Source organism: Hemibagrus wyckioides, unplaced genomic scaffold (genome assembly GCF_019097595.1).
Source record: "Hemibagrus wyckioides isolate EC202008001 unplaced genomic scaffold, SWU_Hwy_1.0 Contig19, whole genome shotgun sequence".
Lineage (NCBI taxonomy): Eukaryota > Metazoa > Chordata > Actinopteri > Siluriformes > Bagridae > Hemibagrus > Hemibagrus wyckioides.
In genome coordinates this window covers 138,024-152,657 of record NW_026690779.1, presented here as the reverse complement: position 1 = coordinate 152,657, position 14,634 = coordinate 138,024, and the positions used below count along the sequence as shown (strand labels likewise).

The following is a 14,634-nucleotide window of genomic DNA, read 5'->3' as shown; positions in this document are numbered from 1 at the left end:
ATCTTCCCCACTTTACTTTTAAAGCACTATCTTTGGGATTCTTTACTTCTATTACTAACTTTTATGCAAAAAACAACCTTTTTTTTCTTTTATCTAACAGTAACACAATAGTTGCAGTTTAACTGTGAGATATTACAATCAACCTTTTTCTTTTTCAATTACCCCAGTCCTTGAAATATTTAACAAATTTCAATAAGCCTTTCAGGAGGTCTAACAGGTCATCTTGGTCTGCAAGACATCGCAGGAGAGACATTATTTTTGCAGATTTCGCTTCCACATCTTCAACATTTACTTTTTGGGGTTTTCATTCTTTGCTGCTTTTGCTTTGCAAAATGTGTTTTGCTCCTCTTTTTTAATGGCCTGCACTGCAGCATCTTCTCTATGTAGTTCCTTGGCTTGTGCACAAGTTATTTCAGCAGGTCTACACATATTGACTGATTTCTCCAGTGTCAGGGTCAGGGTTTTTCCCTGAGACCATTATCAGGAATCCCACAGACTATTTTGTCCCTCACTATTGAGTCTCTAAAATCTTCAAATTCACAAGTCTTACTTAGTGTGTGCAGTTCCGCAAGGTACTGGTCAAAACTCACTCCTTGTGTTTGGTCAGCAGAGAAAAATTTGTATCTCTCAAAAGTGACATTCTTACTTGGCACGAAGTATTATGGAACATGTGCCACACACAAGACCTGAAATAATTGTTTGGTCTAAAAACCACACACCTGGCAACACACAAACATCATCTGACATTCACTGAATTGAACTAGATGACTGTTCCTGAGAAAATTCAGCAACTTATTATTTCAATCAATTTACGCACTAGGCTTTCTCACAACAAATCAATCTCACTGTTGGATATGTAATCTAATGATGATGAGGTAGTTCTAGGTTTCGCCTTGTTTTATATAAGCTGTATCCGATACTGCCATCCTGTGGTGAGATTGAGAATTGACCTAATACAGGAGACTTACTATCAGGTACCACAGAGTATAGAAGTAATGCATTAAGTCTCTTTATATACTTTCACAAGAAGACCAGCCTGTAACCACTTAATGAAATAAAAATAATAAATGAATTAAATGACTTGAATGAAATTTGTTTTTATACTTGTACTTCTTGATATAATAAATAGCTTTTCTTTTCTTTTCTTTTCTTTGTTAAACACTTCAGTTTCAGACATCTGAATCAGTGTTTATAAGTTAGGTCTGGTGATTAATTTCAGCTGGAGGATGTGGAAAGAAAACAAGGCCTGTCCCTGCACTTTCCTTCACTTAAAGCACTCTGAAATTTCCTTCAGGATGAATGTAAAAGTTTACAGAATTGCCATATTTGGCTGACGGTCTGTGTGCTCAGCTGTTTAAAGAGGCAGAAGGCCATCATACAGAGGTGGCAGCAGGAATAACACAGGCTACTGACTTAACACCTTACTACACACTGTGTCACTTTAAATTTCATTCATCTCAGGTTACTTTTAGAAGCATTACTGCACTTTAAAGTTTTGGACCCTGTGTTTTCTATAATGTATAATTTTCATTTTGAATGTACTTTTTTGTGATTTCAGTATTTATACCCTATACTCTTATACTTACACTCTACCCATGTGTGTACTTACCCCCACTGTTACCCATAGCCCCTCCCTGCATGCTTAGTCTCGTCAGCACTGTGAATGTCATACATGTGTCTTAGACCTTGAGTCCAAGAGAATTGTTATTTCATCTCATCACACTGTATGTGGCTGTGATTATCTTGAAATACCACATAGTTAAAGCTCTGTGAAGAGATTCTGGCACTTAGGTTTAAAACACTTAAATCCTCATTATTCCCATCCTACAGTTCTGTTATTTATTTTAAAGTAAATTGTTCTTCATAAGTATACCAGTAATTGTTAAGAAGTTTCTGTCAGTTCACATTTCACAATACAAATCAAATCCAGCTCCAAGAAGAGATTCAGGGTCTAAGGTGATCTGTTATAAAGAAGGTATCAGCTTTCATATAAGCATTTCTTTAATGTTAACTAATGCAGTAAATAAAGTAAGTTAACAGAGCCTTAATGTAAAGTGTTATCACAGTATGTTTATATGGTTTATTACTCACATAAATAATTGTAATGTGATAAATGTATTGATTATGTCCACTGAAAAAAAGTCCAAAATTCTGTGACCACATTAATAATCAGGGATTTTTCTTCAACTGCATTTTTTCCTATTTAAAATATAGAAAGTAAACAATAGTTCATTTAAGATTCTGTACTCTTTCTAGGTGTCTATTTAAAGGTCAGATTTTCCTCATGTCTGATCTTTTTTACTGAAGCATGTGTTCAAGTGACACACTGATGCATTTGATCTAAAATGGCTTGTAAGGTTTTACATAAACTTGTGGTGTCCATGCAGCTCAAATGCACACACTCATTTAAAGCAAAAAAGGCAACATGCTAAATGCTAGAAGCTCAGAAAGGCATCTTGCATACATTTCAAAGATTTTACTTCAAGTTGTTGTCAAATAATATAATCTCTATAACAAATTAATGTATTAAATTAGAAAAAAATGCCAAAAAGAAGCATTTTTACTAGTGGTCTCAGACATTTGGACCCCACTATATATTTTATTATGGCCTTTGCAAGGCTATAAAGTGTCCAGCTTTTATATATTTCTTTTCTGTTTTGTACATTCCTTATTTTGAAGGCTAGTGTATTAATTTAAGTGTGTTCATTTATGACAGAAATGGCCTCAATGTGTCTTAAAATGTCCTTGTTTTGTCTGTGCAGGCAACATTTATAACTGATTCCAGGTGTTTTGAGGAAATGCATCTCAAGCTCTGACATACTGCTGTGGCTGAAATTGATTTTTAAGACACTAATGTACATGGAAGTTGCTGGACAAAGCTCAGTCTGATGGTGCGGTTTTAGATCATTTGTGGCATATCTTGCTTCTTGTCATAGATAAATGTGATCTGTCTGAAAATGGAAAAATGGTGTTGGCAGTAGGACTAAAAGGGAACTGGAGGCAAACATTTTGATCAGTGGAGTTTGTGGGAAAATTTTTTGAAACATTTGCTTTCCATGCACCTAATCATTAAATACATTTGATTTTAATCAGTAAGGGAAGGTTAATGCTAATTCTAATTCTAATTCTAATAACTTTGAATACTTTCGTTTAATCCTTAAGATAGATCCGAGTCAGGTTTAATCGTTAAGACATGAACAAAGAGACTAGATAAATCGTTTAATCATAATAATGATTAAGGATTAATTGGTTAATCATTAGATTCATTCAGTTATGTTTAATCATATGATGATTTTCATTTTGGTAATCAGTACTTACTCTCATTGTTAATCACTGACATGTTGCCTATCTAATTAGCGTCTTTAATTTATTGATTATTTGATAATAACCATAATTATTTGATTACTTGGTCATCTAATAATTCTTTCACTATTAAGCACCTGCCATAATCATTAGTCAACAGGTAAGCTTATGATAAATAGATAAAAATTAGCACAAATGTAGACATAGAATCTGAGTAGGGTACCAGTTGGTTCGTTATAGAGGACAAAAATATATATATAAAATCACAAAAATAGAGATGAGCAAAACTGGCTGAATCATCGTTAGTGGGTTATTATTCTCGAACTTTCTGGCTTTGGTGTAAACATCACAAGGACATAGGCTAGCACATCGTACCATATCATGGAGTTGGCTGTGTATTGTAGTGGCTGATGTTAATGTAAACATAGGGAGAAAATAGGTGTAATGGAAATATACAGACTTAAAAACATGAAGCAATGGAAGATTTAGAGAATTAAATTAAACTAGATTAAAATAAACTGGAATCCTAGCCTAAATACATAAATAATAAAATAAAATAAAGTAAATGACTAAATACATAATTTAAATGTAAACTAGGTTAGTTAACCTAAGTTAAAAAACTAGACTAACATCACAGAGCCATTTTACCCCTTTTACCTTTACTACTACATAGGCAATGAGTGAAAACTGAAGTATTTATTCCTTAAATAATAATAATCCTTAAATAAAAATCCTCAGGATTCTAAGTAATTGCCAGGCAGTCACCATGAACCACACAGGAACAACAAACAAGTACACAAACATATGGAACATGTGGGTTATGTAGGTTAAAGTATAAGTGATAAATTATAGGGGTAATGAAATAAATGTGGTTTTGGTCTAAATAAGTTCTGAAGTTTAGACAGATCAACAACTAATACGTATTAAAATTACTTAAAAAACTTGTGACTCATAAGCTGTATGAAGGCCACAGAAAGGTGGGGCTGTTTTTCAGGGGAAAAATTAGTGAATGTCAAAACAATCCATAGAAAAGTAGAGCCCAGCAAGTTTAGGCAGATGGGCTAGAAAGTATATATAATGGGGGATTTGTGAAGGGCAGTGTGCTTGACTGCATCGGTTCATGAATCTGTGTATTTGAGTGCCATTTCCGGTGATATTTTTTAATAAAACCGGTCCAAGTACTAAAACCGGTACTCATCCAAGCCTGGAGGAGTACTTTATTTCTTTGTTTCTGTCATGCATTTTTGATCTGGACTATAAGACTTTTTGATAATATTGGTGGCTCTAGAACCACCCTGAAGTATCCACCCGGAGAGGGGCTCTGGGTTCCAACACGCATCAAAGATTATGTCAAGATATTTGTCTTTATATTTTTTTTACATACTTTTTAAATGATCTTTAATACGCTACAAATAGCTTAAAATTAAACTGATAAAAAAAGGACATGCAGTCTTCAAAGGATAAATTCATAGTTCACTTCTGGCAATAATGTTCTTTATGTGTTGTGCTTAGGGATGGTATGGATGTCCAACAGGAAGTAGATTTACTTTCAAACCAAAAAAATTCATAGTCTGGATTTATTGATGAGCGCACCAGAGAGGATAAAGTAAACAATAATCTCTGGTAATGTAGTACTTGTTTGGAATGAAGACTTGTTTATTCTCAGCCCATTTGATGCTCCATGTAGTTACCGTATGAATATGAACCTCCAACTCCCTACAACCTAATCTGAAAGAAGTGGGCACTTATAATAATTATATAAAATATTAAATCATCATTAAAACTTTCTTGGTAGACAGATCATAATTCATGATGTCATCACTTACAGTTTCCTATTTCCACCTTTTCTCTCTTTTAATCTGTGCACAGTTCCACTTGCAGTACTGTTTCCTTTCCACTCTCTAACTCTACACTACTGTGTGGTCCTCTTACTGCCGTCTCACGTTTTCCTAAAAGTAATTCCATTGTCTGATTGTCCAATTATTACAAATTTGCTCCCAGTTTCGAAACCATTTTAGCCTCCAAAGTTTGCCACTGGTTTCATCTATTAATTGTAGTCCTATATCCCCCTGGATCCATTAATTATTATTTTTTTCTGATTATGTGAATTCTTCTTCTATAGTTGGTCAGTCTAATCATTAGGATGTCCTTATAATTGTGGCTTGATCTTGATCAAAAGTGTATTGACTACAAGTATGTGCACTGTGTATACATAATTTATATTAATGTTTTGTTTGCTGATATAAACGATTGTGATGTTAGTTAGTTAGTTAGTTAGTTAGTTAGTTAGTTAGTTAGTTAGTTAGTTTCTAAACTCTGATTCAAACTTTCTTCTGTACATAATTGACGCACTTTATAATTATGTACTGAGGTTTTTTTTTGGTTTGTATAACTCTGAGTGTGGGGAAAAAATGTCGTTTCTATTCTCCTCTATCTTTATCCTTTTATTATTATAAAAGTTCAATGAACAGATTAAGCAAAAAAGAAAGAAAGAATGAAAATGACTGAAATAAATGAAAGTTTCATAGTGTTATTGGAGTCTCCCTCCCTATATGGTAAACATTCTCCTTACAGAAAGCTTCAGCATTACAGTAGTTCTATAGATTCAGTATTTCTTTACATCACTGCATTTAAACATTACATTACATTACATTACATTACATTACATCACTGCATTTAAACATTACATTACATTACATTATATTACATCACTGCATTTAAAATGTTTAAGGTGAGGCTAAAATGATTGGAGTTTGCCATATACTTTGATTTAACTGTTTTTAGTAGACGATAATCAGAAAGAGGACATTCTTTAAAAAAGAGAGATTTGATTTGAAACCTGAACTGCTATCAGGTCCATGCTGAACACCTTCTGACCAATCCAAATCAAGTATAAATTTTAATCTCAATACTGCACATAATTATCAAATAAAAGTCTATCAAGCTGTTATCCAAAAGTCTGAAATAATGTTTCTCTTAAGTGTTTTAATTCAAATCCATATTTTGGTGTGATTTATACACATGGGTTTGTCCATTCTGACTCTTGGATGCTTTATTATGTCCATTTTATGATGAAACAGGAAAAGACTTTGAAAATCATCTGTCATTTTCTGATCATGTTAAATATCAACACAACTAGACTGAAATATACAGGTAAGATATGCAACTAATTGTAACATGAACAGAGCAAGATATAAACTGATATCTACTGGTTTCCTGTCAGGGTTGGGGACTGTTTTCTGGTCACTAGAGGCCCCCACTGCCTTTTTGTTGGTGTCCAGTCTCTGTCATTATGTCTAATAGGTGTCTCCTGTGCTTTGTTTAGGTTTGTGTATTTAAGTCACATGCTTGATTCACAAGTAACGGATGAATAATTATTTCAAATAATGGCTCTATAATTAATCACTTGTTATAATACTACTTCAAATCAGATCAAATAAATAAATAATACAATGCAGATATTATATTTCTCTGATCCACCAGTGTGTCTCCACATCCTTATTTGACTAGAAAAAAGGCCATGATATATTTACACCACACTGTCTGGGAGCCAAAGTCAAAATATTGCATGCAAACGACTGGCTTACATGGAAATCTGGTGACCAGCTAGAAGGGAAGATGCTTCCCTTCTTCATAATCTTCATGAATGTGTCGTTTGAGTGGTACAAACCACTCCATTCATATTCTATTCAATTCAATTCATTTTTATTTGTATAGCGCTTTTAACAATGAACATTGTGTAACAAAAACATAGTGTAAAAAGTCCTACTGTATGTTCTTATGTAAATCGTCGTCATAGTAACACGATTCAAGGTATCAAAAATTCTTTCACAGTTTCACATCAGCCATGTCTTGTCATTATTCTGACTGATTTTGAACCAAATCAGGTGAAAGTAAGGGAGAAAATATTAGAGATTTCAAAAAGTGACACACTTCCTGCTGCCAGTTGGTGGCGCTATGACCGAGACTCACAGTTGTCATATCTCTGTGATCAGCTTTCTATGCTTAACATAATCCTAATGTTTCATGTAGATCACTTAATGTACACAGAAGTTATTAGCCACTTCCTGTTTTGTTTTATTCTCCATAAGTTTAAGGGCTTCTCACGGCTGAACCGTTTGAGATCAAAAATCACTCATTAACTTTGCATTATCAATGTCTTGAGATCATATTAGCCTGGGTTTGGTGGCGGTTGTATCAATGTCTTGAGATCATATTAGCCTGGGTTTGGTGGCGGTTGTATCAATGTCTTGAGATCATATTAGCCTGGGTTTGGTGGCGGTTGTATCAATGTCTTGAGATCATATTAGCCTGGGTTTGGTGGCGGTTGTATCAATGTCTTGAGATCATATTAGCCTGGGTTTGGTGGCGGTTGTATCAATGTCTTGAGATCATATTAGCCTGGGTTTGGTGGCGGTTGTATCAATTCTCTAGGAGGAGTATATCAAAATCTATTGGGTGCGTTTTGCAAACAACTCAAAATAACTGACTTCCTGTGGATTAGACTTAATGACATGCAGTGTGAAAGTTGTTCAGGTCAATGAGCTCTAAGTGTGTACCAAGTTGTACATGGATTTTTGCAGCCTCTGTTTCTAGCCATCAGCCAGTGGGACGTGGACATCAGGGAGCCTGAGGCAGAGCGGCTCTTTTTAAGGCTTTCTGTAAGGGAGGAACTTTTTCTAATGCCATGAGACACGTTCTAAAGAACCTGCTTTAAATTCTCTGATCAATCTCTTCAGTATCATGCTGGAAATGTGTGTGTGTTTGTGTTTGTACAGAATATGCTGACAGTGCTGCTTGAGGACCTTTTCTATCAGCCTCTGGAGCTTTACAGAGATCCAGCAGCTTTAGCCTCTGCAGTGCTGAGCATCGTGAAGCAGCGTGTACAGGAGATGATGAAGACCATAGAGAGAGTCTGAGCAACATTCACACCCCTTTAACACACACACGCACACTTCTCTATCCCATTTGTCTTAAAGAGTGATCAGGACACAAATCTATTATTTGCTATTAGATATTTTAACTTTTATTAGATATTTAAGCTTTTATTAGATATTTAAACTAAATCTACATTTTTTTAGTGTTCATGTGTGTGGAGTTTTCCTCTTAGTATTCTGATTATCTCTCACAGTCCAGTGATGTGTGGTAGGTTGATTGGCATCTATAAATTGTCCAAAGTGTGTGCATGTGTGTGTGAGTGTGTGACTGTTCCCTGTGTTGGGTTGGCACCCTGTTTAGGGTGTCCCCTGGTCCCCTTGGATAGGATCAGGCTCCCATTGACCCTGTGTAGGATAAACAGTTCAGAAAATGGATGGAAGGAAGATTCATACAAAGTAAAGAGTTTTATATACACCAGTCAGCCATAACATTATGAACACTGACAGGTGACGTGAATAAGACTGATTATCTCCTCATCATGGCACCTGTTAGTGAACATTTTGTCCTTGCTGACCTCTGTGCACTGCCAAAAGCGCCAACAATGAGCACGTGGGCATCAGAACTGGACCAGGGAGCAATGGAAGAAGTTGGCCTGATCTGATGAATCACGTTTTCTTTTACATCATGTGGATGGCTGGGTGTGTGTGTGTGTGTGTGTGTGTGTGTGTGTGTGTGTTGCTTACCTGAGGAATACATGGAACCAGGATGCACTATGGGAAGAAGGCAAGCCGGAGAAGGCAGTGTCATGCTTTGGGCAGTGTACTGCTGGGAAACCTTGGGTCCTGCCATCCATGTGGATGTTACTTTGAAACGTACCCCCTACCTAAGCATTGTTGCAGACCATGTACACTCTTTCATGGTAACAGTATTTCCTGATGTCTGTGGCCTCTTTCAGCAGGATAATGCACTGTGACACAAAGCAGTAATGGTTCAGGAATGGTTTGATGACCACAACAACCAGTTTGAGATGTTGACTTGACCTCCAAATTCCCCAAATCTCAATCCACTCGAGCATCTGTGGGATGTGCTGGACAAACAAGTCTGATCCATGGAGCTTACAGGACTTAAAGGAACTGCTGCTAACATCTTGGTGCCAGATACCACAGCACACCTTCAGGGATTTAGTGGAGTCCATGCCTTGATGGGTCAGGGCTGTTTTGGCAGCAAAAGGGGGACCAACACAATATTAGGCAGGTGGTCATAATGTTATGGCTGATCGGTGTGTGTATACATATATATATATACAGTGAACTCCATTTCACCACACAAACCCTCCTGTTCTCACCTACTCCTGGTTTAAGCAGAGTCCAGCTGCAGACACACTGCTGAGGCCAGAACAGGCCAGAATTACAGCATCAGCTACATCAGCTCCCAGCACAGTGGACTGTACTACTGCACTGCTCACAACCAGCTGGGAAACCACACCTCTACACCAACACACCTGGATGTGTTATAAACCTGCCTTAATGTACTTACACAAAACAATATTTATGTATACAAACATGGAGGGGAAAGAAAGTACACCCTCCTTCAATAACAATAACCTCAATTTGCCAGTGTCCTTCACGTCCACTCCACCCATTTCAAGTACGTGATAAAATTGTTACCTAAAACTTTTATTCTAGTTTCAGTCACTTTCCAGTGAAGTTAATGACCTTAAGTCTTCAATGGGAAATCGTTTTGGACTTACATGGTCAGCCTTTCTACAGGCCTGGTCTCTCAACAAATTTGCAAGGGACAGACATTTTATTTTTCTCATTTTCTTTATTTTACTGAATTACTTCCAACTTTCAAAACCGATTTTTTTATGTTTGTTAGTGAGAAGGTCATTTTATGTGAGTTTGTAGGCTTTCAAGTAAATAATAATAATATTTTATTTTAAACTGCCACTCTGTAATAGCAAAAGGGGGACCAACCCAATATTAGGCAGGTGGTCGTAATGTTATGGCTGATTGTGTATGTATGTGTGTGTGTGTATATATATATATATATGTGTGTGTAACAGGCAAAATTTGGATATATTCCAGTTATAATAATAATTATCTATCTATCTATCTATCTATCTATCTATCTATCTATCTATCTATCTATCTATCTATCTATCTATCTATCTATCCCAAACAGAATGTTAAATTTACAGAGCAATAAAAAAAAAATCTGAATTTTAACTGCAATGAAATGCTCAGAGGGCTAAAAGATTATCTGTGTCATCCAATCATAGGAGTCAGAGTGAGACTAAATCTGTAATAGGATGTTCATCAAACGGATGTGGATGTGACGGTCAGTTGTCTCAAAATCTGGACAAAAATACTTTTTTCTGTATTTTGTATATGCCTTGTTAGTACTTTAATTATTAGGAACTAATTAGGGTCACAGGGATCTGCTGGAGCCTATCCCAGCACACATTGGGCAAAAGGCAGGGGTACACCCTGGACATGTCACCAGTCCATCACATATAGACAGACAACCACACACACACAGGCAATTTAGAATTACCAAACAACCATGTTTTTGGACTGTGGGAGGAAACTGGAGAACCCTGAGTAAACATGCAAACGCCACACAGAAAGGCCCCTGCCTGTTTAATGAAATGAAAGAAAATGAAATCCATCAGTCCAGTTGTTTGGAGTGAGACACAGGATCTATTAGACCTGTGTAGAAATGTTAAGTTAAAACAATAGAAATCACTTTAATCATCTGTACAGTTTGACCAATCAGACTGACACTAACAGCTCTGCTGTTCTAACACTTCTAACAGTAAGGCATGTGACATGTACCCAGTGTATACACTCAGCTTACCTCTATCTATCTATCTATCTATCTATCTATCTATCTATCTATCTATCTATCTATCTATCTATCTATCTATCTATCTATCTATCTATCTATACACATTAACATCTATCTGCAATATAGACATGTGATATTTCCAAACGCTCAGCACAATAAGGTGAACAAGGTTACATGTACACTGATGACAACACGTGATGTCACGTGCGTGCCAACCACAAAATTATGCAGAATCACAAAATTTCTGCAACATACACATGTGACATATCAAAACATTCAGTGCAATGAAGGGAAGTGCATGGCGTGTATCCTGGTGTTGTGACGTGACATGATGATATTTTATTATGATGATGGATTTTCTGCATTTGTCATTACTATTCCATGGAGATGAATCCACTACTCCATGTAAAATGGTGTTAGAATTTCAGTCTATAATCAGACTTTTCTACAGGCTCGGTATCTCAACAAATTTGCAAAGGACAGACATTTTATTTTTGTCATTTTCTTTATTTTACTGAATTACTTCCAACATTCCATTCAACATTCATTGTTAGAGAGAAGGTCATTTTATGTGTTTGTAGTCTTTCAAGTAAATAATAATATTTTATTTTAAACTGCCACCCTGTGATAGCAAAAGGGGGACTATATTAGGCAGGTGGTCATAATGTTATGGCTGATCGGTGTAGCAGAACTCCATGATGTGCATTTTGAAGACATCACTTGCACTTATCCATTTGCCTTCAAAAATATTGGCACCCTCTCTGTACACATGCCTCCAAAAGTATAGGCACCCTATCTACCCCCTCGTATACAACATTTTTGGTGCCCTGTCTGACCACCCACCTCCAAAAGTATTGGGATGCTGTCTGTCTGCTTGGGGACGAGTTTTGCCAGGGCAAGCACCACTCACATTTTCTTCAGGAAATGTAATTTATTCTTTTTTTTCTTTTAGGGCATTTACTGATGTCTTGTGCTGCATTATATTCATTGCGGCTGTGACTGGCTATGCAGTCCTTGGTGCGGCAGGTAAGATACAGTAGGAAATTACTTTTGCATTCTACTAACACCCTAAACAGAACTGAGGTGCAAATGTTTTATGTGCATTAAAATGTTCATGGTTTTTAATCACTTATCTCAATTTTGTTCAACAGCTTGGCTTTTTGGAAACCCCCAGTACATCATTCATGAGCAGAACTCTGCTGGAGGGTTTTGTGGAATTGGATCCAATATGTAAGTCTCTCGGAGTAGCTTATAGCTTTTTACAGATACAAAAGTGAACAGCTAGTGTATTTACTATTATATAAGTTAAAAACAACAATTTAAATAAAACAAAAGAAAACCATTAAAACATGTTAATCAGGTTTATGTGTGGGTGCAAAGCCTCATCTGTGTTTCTGTATATAACAGAAAGTTATATATTTAAGTTATATATTTAAAGTTATATATTTAAAGTTATATATTTCTCTATATAACCAAAGCTACAATACCATTGAACTCTTCAACTTAAATCATTCTTAAGCTTCTTGATGAACTGAGGAGAACTCTCTTTTGGCTTATTTTCTCTCTCGGTGTCTGTGAGTGTCAGTCCCAGTGTCAGTAGAACTAATCATGTAGTGTATCCGGGTTGCAGGATTTTTTCATTTATTTGTTTGTTTGTTTTTTTATTTAAAAAGCACAGAAGGTATCATTTGGGTATGAATCAGATCGTCTCTTGATATAGTGTCAAAAAAGACTACAACTATTCCAATCATGTCTAAATCAAAAGCCACTGCACCAGGCCAGAGGGGGCGCCAGAACACATATCACAACATGTAGCAGCTCCTTTTACCCGCTGGCCCAGGTGCGTGGGGTGCCGTGATCGTATAGTGGTTAGTACTCTGCGTTGTGGCCGCAGCAACCCCGGTTCGAATCCGGGTCACGGCATTGGCTTTTCCACATCACTGTTGAACGCTAGGCACGCCTGTTGACCTCTGGCCGTTTTTCACTTGAAAAGCATAAGCAGGTAGGACCCCGCTCCCATTAAGGCCCACGTGGGCCAGTGGCGCAATGGATAACGCATCTGACTACGGATCAGAAGATTCTATGTTCAACTCCTGGCTGGCTCGGCTGCCTTTTAAGAGCCCAGAGGTGTGCCCCAAACTCCAGCTGCCGAATTGCCCTCCCCTATGGTCCAGCGGTCAGGATTCCTGGTTTTCACACAGGTGGCCCGGGTTCGACTCCCGGTATGGGAACGTGACTTTATTGGATTGCAGAGCTGGCAAGGAGTTCACCAAATCGCTCAGTTAATAACAGCCGGGAACGCTTCCTCAACAGAAACCAAAAACGATCCCCGATTGCAGCCAGCAGCATGTTGGTGTTGTGTTCATTTCGATTCACTGCGCAAAACGTTACATAACTGATTTGTCATCACTTATTTATTTGTAGGCTCCCCCTAAGGCTCCCATGGGCCAGTGGTGCTACCTGAAGAACGATAGTCTGGGTCAGCCGGCCAATCACAGCTCACCCGGGAAATCTTTCTCGCCCAATCACATCGGCCCGTTACATCTTTCTTCTCCAATCCCTGCGCTGAAAAGATGGACAGACAATCGCCCATAGCGAGCCAATCGAATCTCTCACAATTTTATCGTTCTCCGCTAATCGCAACAATGGCCCGCCCACAACAATCGATGGATCGTGCGCGCTAATGACGTGTCATTCAAGTCAAATGTATTCGCATAATTACAGTGTGGCACAGAAGCGGATTACAAACAAATTACTGCGTCAGGTTTTTTGTTTTTTCATGTTTTTTTCAGTGTGGGATTTACCTTTGTATTTTAATAACTTTGTTTAACCTTTATTTTAGTAGGTTTGTATTTATCTTTAACGGTTGTTGTTTACACATCTAGATGTAAATATCTGGAAATGAAATGTGAGAATTCTGGTCTTTAGCCTTATATACTTTTTTGGAACTTAAAGCCAAATTGTCTTCAAAGTATAAAAAAAACATTTGAGTATTTTCAGAGGGGACTGTACAAATAGTCTTAATAAGTGAGCGAGTGTGTATCTCTGATAGAAACTACTATATATTAACTGTACCAAGTCAGTGTGTTTTATGAGTATTGTTCATTTCCATCAATCTAACCTAACACTAGCCTACAATCTCCACAGAAGGTTGATCTGAAAAAGAGACCTCAGTCTGGGAATTCCTCCACATCTAAGAGTACATCCCCTACCCTGACTCCATCGCCATCCCCAACTCCTAAGCCTCTAATTGGTGAAACCCTCTCTTCTGCTTCTTCCCAACCATGTTCTAAAAGTAGTGGTGGCTCCAGCAGTGGCAGCATCACTGATGAAGGTCAGTGCAAATAAAGATGATCAGACTTTATGGTGTGTAGGAATGTACTCTCATTCACACTATTGCAGTTTACCAGTCTCTAACATACAAAAGCCAACATGGTTGTGGACCATGAACGTAGACACGGTATTCAGAAATGAACACATCTATCTACAAAATACATAGACCACCCTGAGCAAATTGTGTCAAGACATAGAGCAGGGTAAAGGTATAAACCATATCTAAGGTGTTGAATGTTCCAAGGAGCACAGTGGGTTCTATCATTGTGG

At 37.2% G+C, this 14,634-nt stretch overlaps 2 non-coding genes across 2 annotated transcripts; both read left to right on the top strand.

Annotated features, from left to right (window-relative positions):
* Positions 1-12,882: 12,882 nt before the first annotated feature.
* On the top strand, positions 12,883-12,954 carry trnah-gug (transfer RNA histidin (anticodon GUG)). The gene has a single exon. It is a non-coding gene; the product is annotated as a tRNA-His (tRNA).
* A 236-nt stretch (positions 12,955-13,190) lies between these two features.
* Positions 13,191-13,262, top strand: trnae-uuc (transfer RNA glutamic acid (anticodon UUC)). Its single transcript has one exon. It is a non-coding gene; the product is annotated as a tRNA-Glu (tRNA).
* The last annotated feature ends 1,372 nt before the right edge of the window (positions 13,263-14,634 follow it).